Source organism: Loxodonta africana, chromosome 12 (genome assembly GCF_030014295.1).
Source record: "Loxodonta africana isolate mLoxAfr1 chromosome 12, mLoxAfr1.hap2, whole genome shotgun sequence".
In the NCBI taxonomy this organism is placed as follows: domain Eukaryota; kingdom Metazoa; phylum Chordata; class Mammalia; order Proboscidea; family Elephantidae; genus Loxodonta; species Loxodonta africana.
Genome location: NC_087353.1, coordinates 17,941,185 through 17,958,471, shown reverse-complemented (window position 1 = coordinate 17,958,471; position 17,287 = coordinate 17,941,185). Strand labels below are relative to the sequence as shown.

Genomic DNA, 17,287 nt, shown 5'->3' with positions numbered 1-17,287 from the left:
AGGCACCTTTTAGAGAATTGATATAGATTAAAAAAAAAAAAAAAAAAGGTATCCTGAGGAGCTTACAGCACAGAAGAGAGATGATTTGGGGCCCTTTGACTAACCCCTGTGAATTTTTTGAGAAGCAAGCAACAGTGAAGTTTGGCAAGATAAGAGCAGAATCTGTAGTTGGCCATGAATTTATTTCAACACAATGAGCATTCATTGAGTGCCTACTGTGTACATTGAGGGCCATGTGCTAGGAGAGGATGAGGGTGGGGTGGCATGATATGAAGAGGAGTAAGACATGCTCTCTGCCCTTCAGAAGTTCAAGACATAGGCAAGTAGTGGCATGGGAATAAAGCTGAGGACAAGTGGCATGTGGTGGCAGTCTGAGAAATCCTGGTGGAAATGGTTGGGATTTTAGTAGGTTATTGAAGGATGAATGGGATTCTGGGAGGAAGCAATGCAAGAGAAGGGTATCTAGGAGGTAAAGGTGTCGAGGTGGAGAATGCAGGGTTTTGGGGGCAGATCCTGTGGCCTAGAGTGACTGGGGCCTTGGGGCCCTGAAGGAGTATAGTGGATGAGTTTGGAAAAGTTGGCTGAAGCTGGATCCTGGAAGGTCTCCTGTGCTGGGTCAAGGAGTTTGGACTCTCTCCTGCTGAAAAGTTTCTTCACGTGAGAAAATGATCTGATCAGCCAGGATGACTGCTGTCAGCAGGACGAGGATAGCTGGGAATGGAGAGCTGGGCGGGGAGACCCCAGGCAGGGAGCTTAGTGAAGACTGTGGTAGTTGTCAGGGAAAGAGGTGACGGGTATCAGTCAGTCATCACACTTGGCAAGACTGTTGGGGATTCCTCGGCTACCAGGTCAGGCTCCCATGAGTTCCCCAAGCCCCTGGGGTTTGTTGCCTGGTCCGTGGCCTAGGTCTGCTTGAAGAAGGGATTCTGCCCTACGCCCATCAGAGGGTTCCCATTCTTAGTCGGTGGGGCAGACCTTCCCTTAAGCGCCTCAGTTCTGGGCTGGAGTTCTCCACAACATCTGACTGGGTGCCTTCTCATGTCCCAGGCTGCTCCTCTCCCCATGGAATCCTCAGGCCCCAGTCAGCTCTGGCTGGGAGGAAATTTCCTACACCCTGTTCTTCTAACCCAGCCCACCCTCCAGAGACACAGACTTGCTTCTGGCTGAATACCATGGACATGACCCTTACTTGACTGAGATTGTCAGGAGCGCAGGAGCTTAATGAGAAGAGGATGTGCCCAGAACAGACTGTAAAGAGAGATCAGCATCCACTTGAGCCCAGGGCACTTGGTATGAGTAGTGCCTGCAAGAAGCTTGTCTGGAGCACGCTAGAACTTCTGCTATAACAATGATGTGATCAGACACAAGGAAAACAAAAGAAAAACGATGGAACAACTGGGCATGAAGTGGAGCTGAAAAGGCACTTTCATTAAGCGGGTTTCCAACCCTTGCGGGTGAGGGCTGTGGGCTTGAGGGGACGTGGGAGGGCTTTGATGTGAACAACTTCTCTCGTTGGATTTTGCAGCTTTCTCTAGCTGCCTATTCATCTTCACGTGGTTCTCCAGGTGAAGTGAGAGCCCTGGAGAGCCAACATAGTATCTGTCTGTCCTAGGCAAGGCACTTTATTAGCCTGAACCTCATTTTCTTTCCTCAGCCGGCTTTGTTCTGTGAATGGGGCTGTTAGACCAGAATGAGCAATTTTAGGGGCAGCTGCCCATTTGTAGGCTCTGAAGGGTTATATAATTTTTAAAGTTCTGTTTAAGATAAAAATACAAAATTTGAAACACAAGATTAAATACAGAAATGAATGTTTATTTAGAAAGGGCCCAGGTAAGTGAAAATGCTATGGCTTGGGTCACGATGATCCAAGCTATGGTATTTTCAATCACCTCACATGCATGCGAAAGCTGAGCAATGAATAAGGAAGATCAAAGAATTGGTGCCTGTAAATTATGGTGTTGGTAAAGAATAATGAATATACCACAGGCTGCCAGAAGAACCAATAAGTATGTCTTAGAAGAAATACAGCCAGAATGCTCCTTGGAAGCGAGGATGGTGAGACTTAGTCTCATGTAATTTGGACATGTTATCAGGAGGGACCAATCCCTAGAGAAGGACATCATGCTTGGTGAAGTAGAGGGTCAGTGAAAAAGAGAAAGACCATCAATGAGATGGACCGATACAGTGGCTGCAACAATGCACTCAAACATAGCAATGACTGTGAGGGTGGCACAAGACTGGGCAGTGTTTTGTTCTGTTGTACATGGGGCTGCTATGAGTCAGAACCAACTTGATGGCACCTAACAGCAACAACAACAGATAAGTGAGGGGCTCTGAAGCTGTAGGGCAAATCTACCTCTGGCAGAGGGCCTGACATGGGTGGGTGGGTTTGGGCTCCAGAGGACCCATGGTTATCTCAGATTGGTAAGGGTTCTTAAAGGTGATTGTGCCTAACTTGAAAGCCCCACAAATAAGGCATGATCTGCTCTTATGAAAAAAAGAAAAAAGTAACAATGAGAAGACCATAGAAAGAAACGGAAAAAATCCTTCTCTAACTACTCTTGGTCAGCCTCCTTACTCCCATAGGGGATCACTCTGAGCAATTCAGGTCGCTTTCCCCTGAATTTTCCTTAATGTGAACGTACATATATGCACATTTATCTCATGATTTTCAAAAGTTGTGTAGTAATCCATAGTACATCTGTTCATAATTTATTTAGTCAACCTCTACTTGATAGACATTCGGGTTTATTTCAATTGGCTGCTTTTATAAACAGTGTGGTAGTCACTGTCCTTTTATGTACTTTTTTTTGGGGGGGGGATATGGGAGTATTTTCGTGGGATAAATTTCGTGGGATAGATAAATGGAAATAATTTGCTGGGTGAAAAGTTGTGGGCATATTTTGATAGATTCGGCTAATGGCCCTTCAAAAAAAGACTACGTGTATTTATGTTCCTACTAATGATATAACGGAAATCCTGGTGGTGTAGTGGTTTAGCGCTACAGCTGCTAACCAAAAGGTCAGCAGTTCAAATCCACCAGGTGCTCCTTGGAAACTCTATGGGGCAGTTCTACTCTGTCCTATAGGGTTGCTATGAGTCGGAATTGACTCGACGACAGTGGGTTTGGTTTTTTTGGTTTGAATGATATAACAGTGCTTCTTTTTACATATTCTTATCAAATTTTTGGCCAATATGATGAGTGAAAAATATTAATGCATTTATTTGATATTGTAGTTTTAATATGAATATGCATGATTGTTTTTTTTTATGCATGATTGTTAGCAAAGTTGGTGTCTTTTTTATATGTTTACCCTCCATTTATATTTCTTTTCTGTGAATTACCTGCATTTCCTAATTTTCCTTTGGATTATTGTGGATCCTTTCCTTTGAGTGTATAGGTACACTTCATTTTTTTCTGCTTATTAATCCTTTGGTTGTTATACCAAACCAAAAAACCAAACCCACTGTGTTCAAGTCAATTCCGACTCATAGTGACCATATAGGGCAGAGTAGAACTGCCCCATAGAGTTTCCAAGGAGCGCCTGGCAGATTCAAACTGCCCACCTTTTGGTTAGCAGCCGTAGCACTTAACCACTAGGCCACAATTGGTTGTTATATACACTGCAAATACTTTCTACCAGCCTGTCAGTTGGCTTTTAACTTTGTTTATGGAATCTTCAATTATAAAAAGAGTTTTATATTTAGGTGGCCAAATTTGTAAATTTTAAAATGTCATTTGTGTCTTTTTTTTTCTGTCATTCTTATAAAGCACTTTCCATCCCTATATTTAAAATTTCCTCCCTGTATTTTATTTGAATACTTTTATAATGAAAAAATATTTAGCTTATGAATCCACGTAAAATTTGTGTTTATGGTGTGAGGTAGAAATTTAACATCATGTTTAAAAATTGATTTCTAAATCTTTATACCATTTATTGAAAGATTTGTTATTTTCTCAGTGATTGAAAACGTTGTTTGTTGTGATTACCTACTGCGACAAATGACTCCAAACTTAGTGGGGTAAAACAGTAGATCAGGAATTTGGGCAGGAAGGGGATAGCTTGTCTCTGCTCCACTGTGTCTGCTGCCTCTGCTGGGAAGACTTGAATTTGGCGTGGGGTGACTTAAAGAGATGGCGTCACTTGAACAGCTGGGGGCTGCCATCATCTGGAGGCTTCTTGACTGATGTGCCTGGCACCTGCACTGAAATAACACAAAAGCTGGGCTCAGCTGGAACGGTGACCCAAGCACCTGCATGTGGCTTCTCTATGTGACTTGGGATTTCTCGCAGTACAGAGGCCTCAGGGTAGTTTGTCTTCTTCATGGAAGCTCGGGGCTCCAAGATCGAGTGTTGCAGTGGAACACGGAGAAACTTGCATGGTTTTTATGACCTAACCTTGGAAATCACTTTACTTGGTTGAAACAGTCACAAGCCCACCCAGATTTAAAGAGAAAGGCATAGACCCCACCTCTCAATGGAATAACCCACCCCCAACCCAGTGCCATAAGTATCAAAGAATTTTTGAGCATGTTTTGAAACTGCTATACCCTTCTTTAACAAATTAAATTTCTATTTATAATGGATTGTGTCTGAACTCTAATATATTCCACTGGTCTACTTGTCTGTTACTGCAGTAATATCCCTCCTGCCTTAATTGCTACAAATTAGTGTATGTTTGGAGCCCTGGTGGCTCAGTGCTTAAGAGCTTGGCTAATAACCAAAAGGTTGGCAGTTCAAATCCATCAGTTGCTTTTTGGAAACCCTACGGAGCAGTTCTGCTCTGTCCTGTAGGGTCACTTTGAGTCAGAATTGACTTGGCGGCAATGGGTTTTGGGTTTGGTTGTATATATTTTGATATCTGATAAGACAAGGCCTCCCCTTTTTCTCAAAAATTTTTGGATATATATATGTTTTCCTGTAAGAAATTTAGAATAATTTTGAGTTACATGGCAATTTTTTTTTTTTTTTTTAATTTTGGTTAGGATTGCATTTATAGCTCAACTTGGAGGAGAATTGACATCTTTAAAGTTTGAATCTTCCCTTCCAGGAGCAAGGTATTTTAATAAGAGAAACTTTATAATTTTTCTTATACAGGCAGTCCCTGGGTTACGAACGAGATCGCTTCCTAAGCCTGTCTTTAAATCAAATTTGTGGGTCAGTCAGAACAGGTACAAACGGTTCTTATTTAGCAACAGTAAGTCAAATGTTTGTCTTAGTATATAGTATATACTTGACCTTTCTATGCGTATAAAGCACTTAAGAAACACTTCTAAATACACTAAAATATCTTAAGCATAATACAGTACATCTAATATTCTTTCTCTATCCAATGAATTGCTGAAGCTGCACAATGTTTTTACGAGAGTTGTTATTATGAACCATTGTATTTAACTCCAATTTTTAATACAATAGGGTTTTTGGCAGTCCACTCTGAAGTACCAGTTGTCCATGAGTCAGACGTTTGTAACCCGGGGACAAGCATTTTCTTGTTAAGTTTATTCCTATGCATTATTTTTCGTAGCTATTATGAATGGGAGCTTTTATAATGTTTTATAATTGTTACTGTTCTATAGGAAAGCTATTGGGTTTTTATGCTGCTTGGTGGCACATTGTTTAAAGTGCTGGACTGCTAACCAAAATGTCTGCAGTTCGAATCCACCAGCCATTCGGAGGGAGAAAGATGTGGCAGTCTGCTTCTGTAAACATTTATAGCTTTGAAAACCCTAAGGGGCAGTTCTATTCTGTCCTATAGGGTCCCTATGAGTTGGAATCGACTTGATGGCACTGGGTTTGGTTTTGGTTTTTGGTTATCATTCTGCCATCCTACAGAACTTATCCTACAGAACTCTCAGTTCTAGCAATATTTTTTAGATTATTTCATTTTAAACTTTTGGTTAGAATATCATATTACCTGAAAACAATGATTGTTTTTTCTTGCCCATTCAGAGTTCATGGAGTTTATAGGGTGAAGACATACAATAATATCACTTGTTGATGTCTCATAATTACATCTGCACTTCTTAGAAGACAATTTCAGATGTTGTTGAGTTCTTTTTCGTCCACTTGCTTCTCCCCCTTCTCCTTACCTTTACGTCACCTTCTTTTCCTTCTCCTCTTTCTTCTTATTCATTTGAGGGGAGCAGTTAATTATGTAAATATGTCCTCTATTCCCAATTTACAGGGCAATGAAACCCATGCCAAGACCTGAGGTGGTTTGGTCACGGTCCCCCAGCTGTTAGAAGCAGGACTGGCCCTGAACCCAGGTCCCCTGACCCCAGCACAGCCCTGCCTGTCACAGCCAGCTGGATCCTTATCACCACAGCCTTCTTTTGCTACATTTTGTTCACTAATAAAGGTCCCTTATATCAATTGACAGGTACTTTGGTTACCTGTGTGTAGAACATTGACAATAAGCCATAGAGCAAATGTGGGATTACTTAATGACTTTCTCTAGAAACTTCCTAACTGTTTCACATTCCTCTGTCATAGCAGCTATGCAATCCAAAGAGAAAGGGCTTTGTAGTCTGAAGTAATTCTGCCATTTTGTGAATCATGACAAGTCCCCTTGGTTAATTTGTCTGTAAAGGGGATACTAATTTTGGCTTCAAATAGCTTATGATTACACGAGGAGATGAATATAAAGCTCCTAGGACATCGTAGGCTCTCCATGAGTGGTCATTCTATCCACTTCCTTCTCTTCCTCCTTCTACGTCTTCCCTTCCTCTTCACCTCTCCACCACCTCCTTTTCCTTCTTCTTAGTCTTTTAAGTTGAGCAGTGAACCATATAAATGTGTCCTCTATTCTCCATTCAGCTCTACTCATCTCCTTAGTCCCTGAGTTTGAAAACGGTGGAGGGCAAAGTTGACAAAGATCTCTTGAAAAGGAAATTCAGATTAGGTCTAGGGTCACTGCAAGTGAAGAGTCACCAATGTTCTTTGCGGGTGAAATTTTGAGTGGAACAGAGCTTAGGTTAAGAGCAAACATGAACAGCCTCACATATAAAGACCATGCAGCTGCCTGGGGGCTCACTGGCTGTGCCAGTTTGCCTTGAATTCCCCTGTGTTTGGCTCTGGGTGTTATTACCCATTTCACAGATACTTTCTGTGTGATTCACCTGTGATAACTCCACATCTCTTTGCAAAAGACTCTGAATGTCTAAGGTTAAAATGGTCAACATCTTATCCTCTGCTGCCTGCCTTCCCTGTGGCACCAGTCTCTGGGACACTTACCTTGCAGGGGGTATTTCACTGACAAAACCCTACGTAAGGGTGCTCGACTATCTGACCAGTGTCCATTGCCATGGCCCTACTGGTCGGAGATGGCCGCCCCACTTGAGTGTGAGCTTTCATCCAGCTTCCTCCCAAATCCAGCATGTTAGAGCTGAGTACTGTGCTCAGGGCCATGAAGGGGGACTGTGAGAGGCTGATGGACTGAATCCGTGGGTGTCTATCTAGTTTGCCCCTCCTGTCATATGCCAGCTGGGGAGATGCCATCACATGGTTTGCTTACATTGGAGGGTGATGGCTGTGAATCACCCAGGGCAGCTAGAGAAGAAACATGAAGTCATAAACCGTACACCCTCCACCTCCCATCTTCTCCCAGCCTGGGGGCTGGGCTGGGAACTGAAAGGGGAAGAGGTCAGGGCCTATTGCTGGGGCCTCTTTCTCCCTACACTAGTTACTGACAGAAGAGGTGAGAACCAGAACTGCCTGTTGCTGAACTTTTCTAGAATCCTGGACATGCTGTCAACTGAACGAGGGGCCCACACATTGCCAACTCTGAAAGGTGGGAAAGCCAGCCAGTCCTGAGGGCTTTCTTACAGAAGTTCAAGGCCATGGGTTACAGCCCCTTTACAGACATGAACAAAACCCTAATAATAACTGCCTCTTAAGTATGTGCCTAGAGCTTACTTAGTCCTCACAACAATCTTATGAGGTAGATGCTTTTATTATCTCTCTATTCCACAGCAGAGGAAACTAAGGCTGAGAGAAATGAAATAACTAGGTCACACAGCTAATAAGTAAGAGAGCCAGGATTTGAACTCAAGCAACCTGGCTTCAGAATCCTTGACTTTACCTACCTCATTATTCTGCCGCTATTCAGAGAAAAACCACAATAAGGATGAAGAAAACATCATACTGACCTTTTAGAATGTTATTAAATGAAAAACAAATTATCAAAACAGTTTCACTAATTTTCAATTCTATGAAAGATTGTAACATATATTTCTTTTAAAACCATGATTGATTCATTTGAAGCAGTAACAAAAATGTTTATGAGTTCTGTGAAAGCAGTTTTTTCATTGCTTTAAGTAGGCTTGCTTCTGAAATATAAATTAATCCCTGTTTTTCACTTGGCTGGACCTCACTGGTTATTTTCAAGGGGCTAAGTTTCTGCATATAGGCTTTTACTTGCATTGTTGGGGTTTATACTCAGTACTACTGGGGTGGCCCATTTATACTGACGGGGCGGCCCATATGTGCAGGTGGCATTACTGACCAGAAACTCCATCCATTCCCCATGTGTCCTGGCCTCTATTCCACCCTGTGAACATTTACTCTGGCTTTTATGCACCTTGCACTGTACCAATCACCAGAAGAGGGTATTGACCACTTCTGATCATTTCTAAGCTAGATAGTTCATGTTTTACAGGTCAGTTGAAAAATAGTCAGACTTCTTACCTTATACATAGCCCTCATGAGCATGTTCAAATTAATTGCTATTTCCTGGTTAATAATTCTTTGCAGGGAACACTGTCATAGAGATCTCCTTTCTGCCTTGCCCTGACATGTAAGATCCTCAGAGCTTTCCATAAGATGTCAGTCTATTGGAGCTGAGAGGGACTTCCCAGCTCAGGAGTCCAACCCCTTCACTTTACAGCAGTGGTTTTCAAAGAGTGATCTGTGGATGCCTGGGGGTCTGCAAAGTCAAAACTGTTTTTTTAAAAATACTAAGATTCTATTTGATTTTTTCACTATGTTGACGATGGTACAAAAGCAATGGTTGGTAAACCGATGACATCTTAACATGAATCAAGGCAGTGATACCAAACTGCTCTAGTAGTCATCGTACATGATAGCTAACTGACTTGAATGTAACTGAGTATTAAACAATTAATTGGCATGGTTTCAGATTCCACATTGCAACTAACCTTTAAGGAACTATCACTTGTTGAGTTTTGGTTTAGTATTGAAGAAGAATACCCACAATTGTCTGTAAAGACCATTAGAAAATTGTCTTCTCTTTTCCAACTACTTGTCTGTTTGAGGGTGAATTCTTTTCATATAATTCAAATAAAATAACATAATGTCACAGGCTGAATGCAGAAGCAAATATGAGAATCCAGTTGTCTTATAGTAAGTCATACGTAGCTTTGCAGAAGTATAAACTAAAGCCATTTTTCTCACTATTATTCTTCTTTTGGAAAATACAGTTAATTTTCTTAAAATATGAACTTTATGTTAATAGTTAATGTGATGGTTAATGCTATGTGTCAACTTGGCTACACAGTGATTCTCAGTGGTCTAGCAAATGCTATGTAATTGTCCTCTATTTTGTGATCTGATGTGAGCAACCAATCGGCTGGAAGGGGAGTTTCCTTCGGCGTGTATTCAGTATATGAATGGATGTTCTGGCAAAGCTCTGTCTCTCTCGATCTTGCATTCATCTCATTGTTAGCTGACCTCCTAGCTCTTGAGTCATGAGAATCCTTCAGCCTGCTGCCTGGCCTGCAGATTTTGGGTTTGTCAGTATCTACACCACATGAGTCAGGAGAAGGCTTCAATCTGCTGCCTGACCCACAGATCTGGGACTTGCCAGCCTCCACAATTGTGTGAGCCATTTCCTTGAAGTGAATCTCTATCTCTCTATTTTTACATATACACGTCACCGGTTTTGATCCTTTAGAGAATCCAGCCTAAAGCAGTTAATGTGTTTATTTTTATTATTTTGATATAAATTGATATTTATATTAAGGTTTCTTAGTTTTAATTTCTAATACAGTAAATATCATTAGATATACCAAACTAAACTCATTGCTGTCAATTCCAACTCATAGCAACCTTGTAGGACAGAGTAGAACTGCCTCATAGGGTTTCCAAGGAGTAGTTGGCAGATTTGAACTGCCAATCTTTTAGTTAGCACCTGAGCTCTTAACCACTGCGCTATCATGGCTCCGTTATTAGATATAACTCACATAAACAAAAGCTTATTAGATCCTTGTTATGGATTGAATTGTGTCCTCCCAAAAAACATGTGTCAACTTGGCTAGGCCATGATTCCCAGTATTGTGTGACTGTCCACCATTTTATCTTCTGATGTGATTTTCCTACGTATTGTAAACCCTACTTCTATGTTAATGAGGTGGGATTAGTGGCAGTTATGTCAATGAGGCAGAACTGAATCTACAAGATTGGGTTGTATCTTGAGTAAATCTCTTTTGAGATATAAAAGGAAGAAGCGAGCAGAGAAACTGGGGAACTTCATACCACCAAGAAAGAAGCCCTGGAAGCATAGAACATCCTTTGGACCCAGGGTCCCTGCACTGAGAAGCTTCTCAATCAGGGGAAGATTGATGACAAGGACCTTTCTCCAGAGCGGATAGAGAAAGAAAGCCTTCCTGGAGCTGGTGACTGAATTCAGACTTTTAGCCTACTAGACTGTGAAAGAATAAATTTCTCTTTGTTAAAACCATCCACTTGTGGTATTTCTATTACAGCAGCGCTAAGATGACTAAGACAATGCTCAATAATTTTTTTGAATGTAAAGTAGTCCTGAGTCCAAAAAGTCTGAGATAAGCTGCTTTTCAGAATCTTACTTTAAAATAGTTAAGAAACTTCTTTAAAGGCACCTAGCTGGATGAAGATCCTGCCAGGAGTAAAGGCATGTCTCAACATACTCTTACCTGTCAGCTTTTACCCGATCCCACTTCTGCCTTTTATGCAAATGGCCTAGATGTGTGTGTCAGGTGTGACTCTGAGACCACTGGGCATGTCTCCTCTTTGGCATGTTATTTAAAGACAAAATTTAATGTGGGCATCAGTATTATTTCTGAACATGTGTGAAAAGAGAACATCAAAATATATATTTCAACAGTAAAGACGCAGTGAGTAATATAGGTGTCCGCTAATGGGGACCCAAAGCAGGAAGCATTGTCAGGAAGAACTGGAGTTCATGTTGACATAAGAAGGTTTTGTGGGATGGAGATGCTCCTGTTGTCCACCACAGGCCTGCTTAACATCTGCGTCTATTATCTGGCAGATACAAAGATACTTCTTTGTATCAAATTGGAAGTGTTGGCAAATGGAGACTCAGCCACACATCTTCAATGTGCTCTTCAGCTAATTGCCTGAAGGTTTTGTTGTCACTATTGCTGTCTCTCCATGCTTTTAACTGAATTTATATTCTTAGATTTTAAGTGGAAAGATATCTTTGTATTTCTGAGTGCTAAAGAAATAGAGTAAAGCATCTTTGGGTTTTTTTTTTCCCCCTACAGGAAAGTCCTATTAATGAACAATTTTCATTTTCTTCATCATGCCTAACAAGGTTTACCTTTTGTCCCAAGCCCTGCTCTGAATACAGAGATGAACCAGGCACAACCCTGCCATTAAAGTACTCACAGAGTCTATTTGGGAAATAGACCAATAACTGCACAAGGGATCAGGTGGAAAGCTCCCAGTAAGTGCAGTGATTGTAAGCATAGTAGGAGTTTAGTGAAGAAAGCTATCACCCTGACCAGTGGTATGAAGTGACTAGGGAGAAAGGACTAGTGGAGTGAGACTTGCAGGCTGGACAGAGCATTTTTTTTTTTTTTAATTTTTTAATTGTGCTTTAAGTGAAAATTTACAATTCAAATCAGTTTCTCATACAAAAACTTATAAACACATTGTTATGTGACCCTAGTTGCCCCCGCTACAATGTGACAGCACACTCCTCCTCTCCACCCTGTATTATTTCCTGTGTCCATTCAACCAGCTCCTGTCCCCTTCTGCCTTCTCATCTTGCCTCCAGACAGGAGCTGCCCACTTAGTCTCATGTGTCCACTGGAGCTAAGAAGCACACTCCTCACCAGTATCGTTTTATGTCTTACAGTCCAGTGTAATCTTTATCTGGAGAGTTGGCTTCTGGAATGATTTTAGTTTTGGGCTAACAGAGAGTCTGGGGGTCATACGCAGAGCAGTTCTTAAACCATAGTGGCAGATGTTCTGATGGAAGGACATTGAGACCATCCCCCAGAAGAACAGGAACTCTAAATCCAGGGTGACCCACAGGAAGTAACCACGTAGTGAAGATAAAAGCAGGGATACAGGTATAGGGAGAGGAACTCAGATAATTTGTTTTGAGTAGTTCACTTGCTGCAATGAGTCTTTTCATCTAATTGACCCTGTCGAGCACATATGGACTCTTACCAAAGCTAGCCTGGGAGAGTTGAAATTGTCTGGAGAGTTTCATAGAGAAAGTACAGCATGAACTTGACCTTGCAGGGTGAGCAGAATGGGAGTAGGAAGATGCAAACCATGTGGGTTAGCTTCACTAGAGTGTAGGAATTATGTGGGTGGCAGGTTTGGGCTACAAGATAGAAGGTCTTGAAGGCTAGCCTCAACTTTAGGCCTTGCCCTTTGGCCATGGGGACCCACAGATGGACCCACGGAGCAGCAACTGGATGAGTTGGAACTCTCAGAAGATGACATTGACAGAGATGCCTGGAAAGGACTGAAGGGGAGAACCGTACCACCAGGGAGTGATTAGGATACTTCATTATAGGCAGTGGGAAAGAAAAGGAAAAGACAAAAAAAATTAACACTTTAGAGGAGTTAAGCCAAAAAAACCAAACCCAGTGCCGTCGATTCCGATTCATAGACACCCTATAGGACAGGGTAGAACTGCCCCATAGAGTTTCAAAGGAGCACCTGTTGGATTTGAACTGCTGGCCCTTTGGTTAGCAGCCATAGCACTTAACCACTACACCACCAGGGTTTCCTTAGAGGAGTTAGAGGAGTTAGAGACTGACAAATCATTTGGTCAGGGAGTGGGAGGAGTCAGTGACGACGCCAAGTTTTCAGGCTGACGCCAGTGAGATGCAAATATACTTGTATTTCTTTACATAGCTGAATGTGCAGATGATCTTTCAGAAGTGCTCATCTTATTTGGCACTTAGTTCCTGGGAAGAACAGGAGGAAGAACTCTCTCATGCTGGAAATCAAGTTTGATCTCACTCTGAGGCTATTATTATTACTCGAGAAAACAATTAAGATCCCTGGGGTGGGGAATCAAACTAAAAGATAATGAGCTCATCTCTTGTTGTTTGTGGACTCTTGTCTCCTCCACCGCCCAGTGTGTTAGGCAGCCTCTGAAATGGCCCCCAGAGATCCCCACCTTTGGTGTTGGTATTCACGCCCTTGAGTAATCCCTTCTCCTTGAGTGTGGGCTGGACCTGGTGACTTGCTTCTCATGAATAGAATATGACAAATGTGATGAGATGTCACTCCCATGACTTCTGTCTTGCTCACTCTTTCACTCGCTTGCTCTGAAGGAAGCCAGCCGCCATGTTATGAACTGTCCTGTAGAGAAGTTCATATGCAAGGACTTGAGGTCTCCAGCCAACAGTCAGTGAGGACCCGAGGCATTTCAACAGCCACATGGGTGAGCTTCAAAGCAAATCCTCCCCTATTCAAATCTTGAGATGATGGCAGTCCTGGATGTCACCTTGATTGCAGCCTGTGAGAGACCCTGAGCCAGGGGAGCCAGCTAAGCCATGCCCTGAATCCTGACCCACAAAAACTGACATAATAAATATATGTCATATTAGGCTGTTAAATTTGGGGGAATTTGTTACACAGCTGTAGATATCTAATATACTCAAACTCTCTGAGTGGTGTCTAAGAGTACATGCCCTGAAGCCAGACTGCAGGTGTTCAAATCCTGGCTCTGACACTTACAAGCTATACAACCTTACACAATTATTTAATTCTATGTGCCTTAGTCCCTTCATCTGTAAGATGGGAATAACACCTATCTCATAGGGTGATTGTGAGAATAAAATGAGAGAGTATCTGTACATTGCTTAGAATAGCAGTGTTAGAACTCAACAAGTATTAGCTACCATCTTTATTCCTGTGTCCCTGGGTGGCACAAATTGTTTGCGATTGACCACTGTCTTAGTTTCTTCGTGCTGCTGTAACAAAAATACCAAAAGTGGGGGACCTTAACAAACAGAGATTTATTTTCTCACAGTTAAAAAACCAAAAACCAAACCCACTGCTGTCGAGTCGATTCCGACTCATAGTGACCCTAAGGGACAGAGTAGAACTACCCCATAGAGTCTCCAAGCAGCGCCTGGTAAATTCGAACTGCTGACATTTTGGTTAGCAGCTGTAGCTCTTAACCACTATACCACCTGGGTTTCCAAACAGCTTTTTCAAAAACCTACAGCTAGAAACTTCCCATTCATTTATTCAACACTGAGCATCCACTGTATAATGGGAACCCTACTAGGCATGGGGAATTGAACAAACTAGATGGGGTGCCTGTCCTCATGGCTGTTACCATGTAGAGAGGTGGTTCTCAACTGCGATGGCACAGCCTTCTAAGCTAGTGTGGAAATGTCTGAGGATTGCTACTGGCATTTAGTTGTCAGGGGCCACAAACACTCCTGCAGTTCATGGGCAGCACCTCGTAGTAAAGAATTACCTGCTCAAAATGCCAATCAACAAGCCCGTAGGAAATGACTAGTCTAGTGGGTGATTTAAACGTTAATCAAATAACCACACAAATAAGTGAATAATTATGAACTGTATTAACTGCTATGAAGAAAATGGCACAGGAAGCTCAGGGGGGAATAATGCAGGATCTGTCTGGGATGGGGGCGAGTCGTAGAGGAAGAAGAAAGTCTTCCTTGGAAGCAAAGATTGGGCTGAAATTTGAAGCATGGGCAGTGTGCGCTGGGTTGAAGGGGTGTGTGCGTGTTGAGGGGGGGTGTGTGCAATGGTGAGGGTGGTAGTGCTGGTGGTGGAAATAAGATAAAGATTGTTCCAGAGAGAGAAAATAAGATTCCCCAAAACCCTGGGAAGGAGGCATATAATGGTATATGAGGATGGAGAAAAGGCCAGTATATTTGAGGGGGAGGGGGGTGAGAAAAGGTGGGAAGGTGGATAAGAGGAATTGGAAGAAATAGGCTGGAGCCAGTCATGCAGACCCTAAGGAGCTGTGTTAGTGTTTCTGGTCTATTCCAGGGATTGTCAGCATGAAGGGACCTAACTGCTTATGTGCTTTGGAAATGTCACCCTGGGTGAAGAGTGGAGAACAGATTAGAGTGGGTAGGAGAAGAGGTGGAGAGACCAGTTAGGTGGCTATAGCCCTGGTATGGAAAGACTAAGGGAATAGGGATAAAGATAGAAGAAAATGAAGTCAATGGATTTGATAGATGTTAGAAGGAAAACGGGACTAGGAGATGGATTAGATCTTTGGGGTAAGAGAGGAGAAGGTGTCAAAGGTAACTAGAATGGTGGTGGCCATTCAGTAAATTAGAGAATCTGGAAGCAGAGTAGGTCTGGGAGAGGAGCATCTTGAGTTTGATTTTGAAAAAGTCGACTCTGAGGTGCTTCTGAGATATCCAAAGGGGCTTGAGGACTGCAGGTTTTTGGTTGTGGAGATATGGAGGGCAGAGGAAAGGTTTGGACTGGAAGTAAAATTCGGAAGATACTGGTATAGGTAAGGAAACCCTGGCAGCATAGTGGTTAAGAGCTATGGCTGCTAACCAAAAGGTCGGCAGTTCGAATCCACCAGGCACTCCTTGGAAACCCTAGGGGGCAGTTCTACTCTGTCCTTTAGGGTCACTATGAGTCAGAATTGACTTGACAGCAACGAGTGTTTTTGGTTTTCAGCGTAGGTGATGGAGTCCCTGGGTGATGCAAATGGTTAATGCGCTTGGCTGCTAACTGAAAGGCTGAAGGTTCGAGTCCACCCAGAGGCTCCTTAGAAGAAAAGCCTGTGACCTACTTCTGAAAAATCAGCCACTGAAAACCCTGTGGATCGCAGTTCTACTCTGACATACATGGGGTTGCTATGAGTCGGAGTCCACTTGACCGCAACTGATATGTGTGTTATATAGCAATGGAGGCCACTGGAGTGGATGAGCTTGCTAGAAAGAGAAAGCTCGACAAGAGAAACCATGACCTGGTCAAGACTTGAGGAACTTTGATTTTAATGGCCAAGCAGAGGAGGATGGTTCAGTCAGCCAGAGGAAGAGAAGCAGAGAGGAGAGGAGAAGCGGGAGATGGTGTTGCCTCAGAAGCTGAGGGACACATATATTTCAAAAGTTGGAAGTGGTCAGAAGGGTCAAATGGAGCTGGAAAGTTGGGTAAGGAGATGACTGAGAAATGTCTCTTGGGTTTAGAAAATGGGGGTCATTGATGACCTCAGTAAGAGCTGACTTGGTGGAGTAGTGGGGGCAGAAGCCGCACAGGAGTAGGTTGACAAGTGGGTGGAGGAGAGGACATGGTGACACTCTTTGAAGAAGTGTGTGAGGGAGACGAGAGATAAGGTGGTAGCTGGAGGGGGATGTGGGGCTGAGGGAAGATGTTTACTTATTTAATTTTGGGGTGGGGGAGACTCTAATGTCCTCCTTACAGAGTGAGTCCTGGATAGGAGCATCATGTGTTCTACTTCAAGTTATGTCACTTAATAAAAGCTCATTACACAGAGAGGCTGGGAAGGGGGTAGGTCTGTTTATTACATACCTGCCAGTGCTGTGCTAGAGGTTGGAGCTTGTGGCAGCTGATGGTGCATATCTTCTCCCAACTCCAAGTTCAAGTTGATAGCTTGAAACCAGCTTTTGTGGGAGTATTTACACTACAGAAATTGGCAAACATGTCACATCAGAGCCCTTTCCCCCTCCCCGCCCCGCCCCACAGGAGCTGGTTGTTAAACATTTACCAGCGCATCACTGCTGATCATCCCCAAAGAGCACAAAGGTGAACTCAATTGAAACCCCCATCTCTGTCTCTGACAAGCAGCCTTAGAGGCCTCTGGTTCTCTTGGCGCTTCCGCATCATTCCCCTGTGGTTGGAGGCTCTTCCACCCCTCAGAGGCCACAGTGGCCTTGGCTCCCGTTTGCTGAACTCAGGGAGTGAGGCAGTTGGTCAGCAAGAGGGGCTCACGCTGCCCACCTTGGTGTTGGGGAGCCCTTGCTGCCCAGTGCTGCTCACCTGTGCTATCCTGTGCTCCTGCTGCCAACCTGCAGAGATCGGCCCCTCCCCGACCTGGCACAGCCCTTGCTGTGGTCT

General features: G+C 43.1%; 1 long non-coding RNA gene across 1 annotated transcript in view; it reads left to right on the top strand.

The window, feature by feature from the left end:
* Positions 1 to 17,287, top strand: part of LOC135232928 (uncharacterized) — a 375,578-nt gene that overhangs the window by 153,503 nt on the left and 204,788 nt on the right. Inside the window, exon 7 of the long non-coding RNA XR_010323549.1 lies at positions 4,987 to 16,362. This is a non-coding gene — a long non-coding RNA (uncharacterized LOC135232928). The remainder of the gene's footprint in view (positions 1 to 4,986; positions 16,363 to 17,287) is intronic.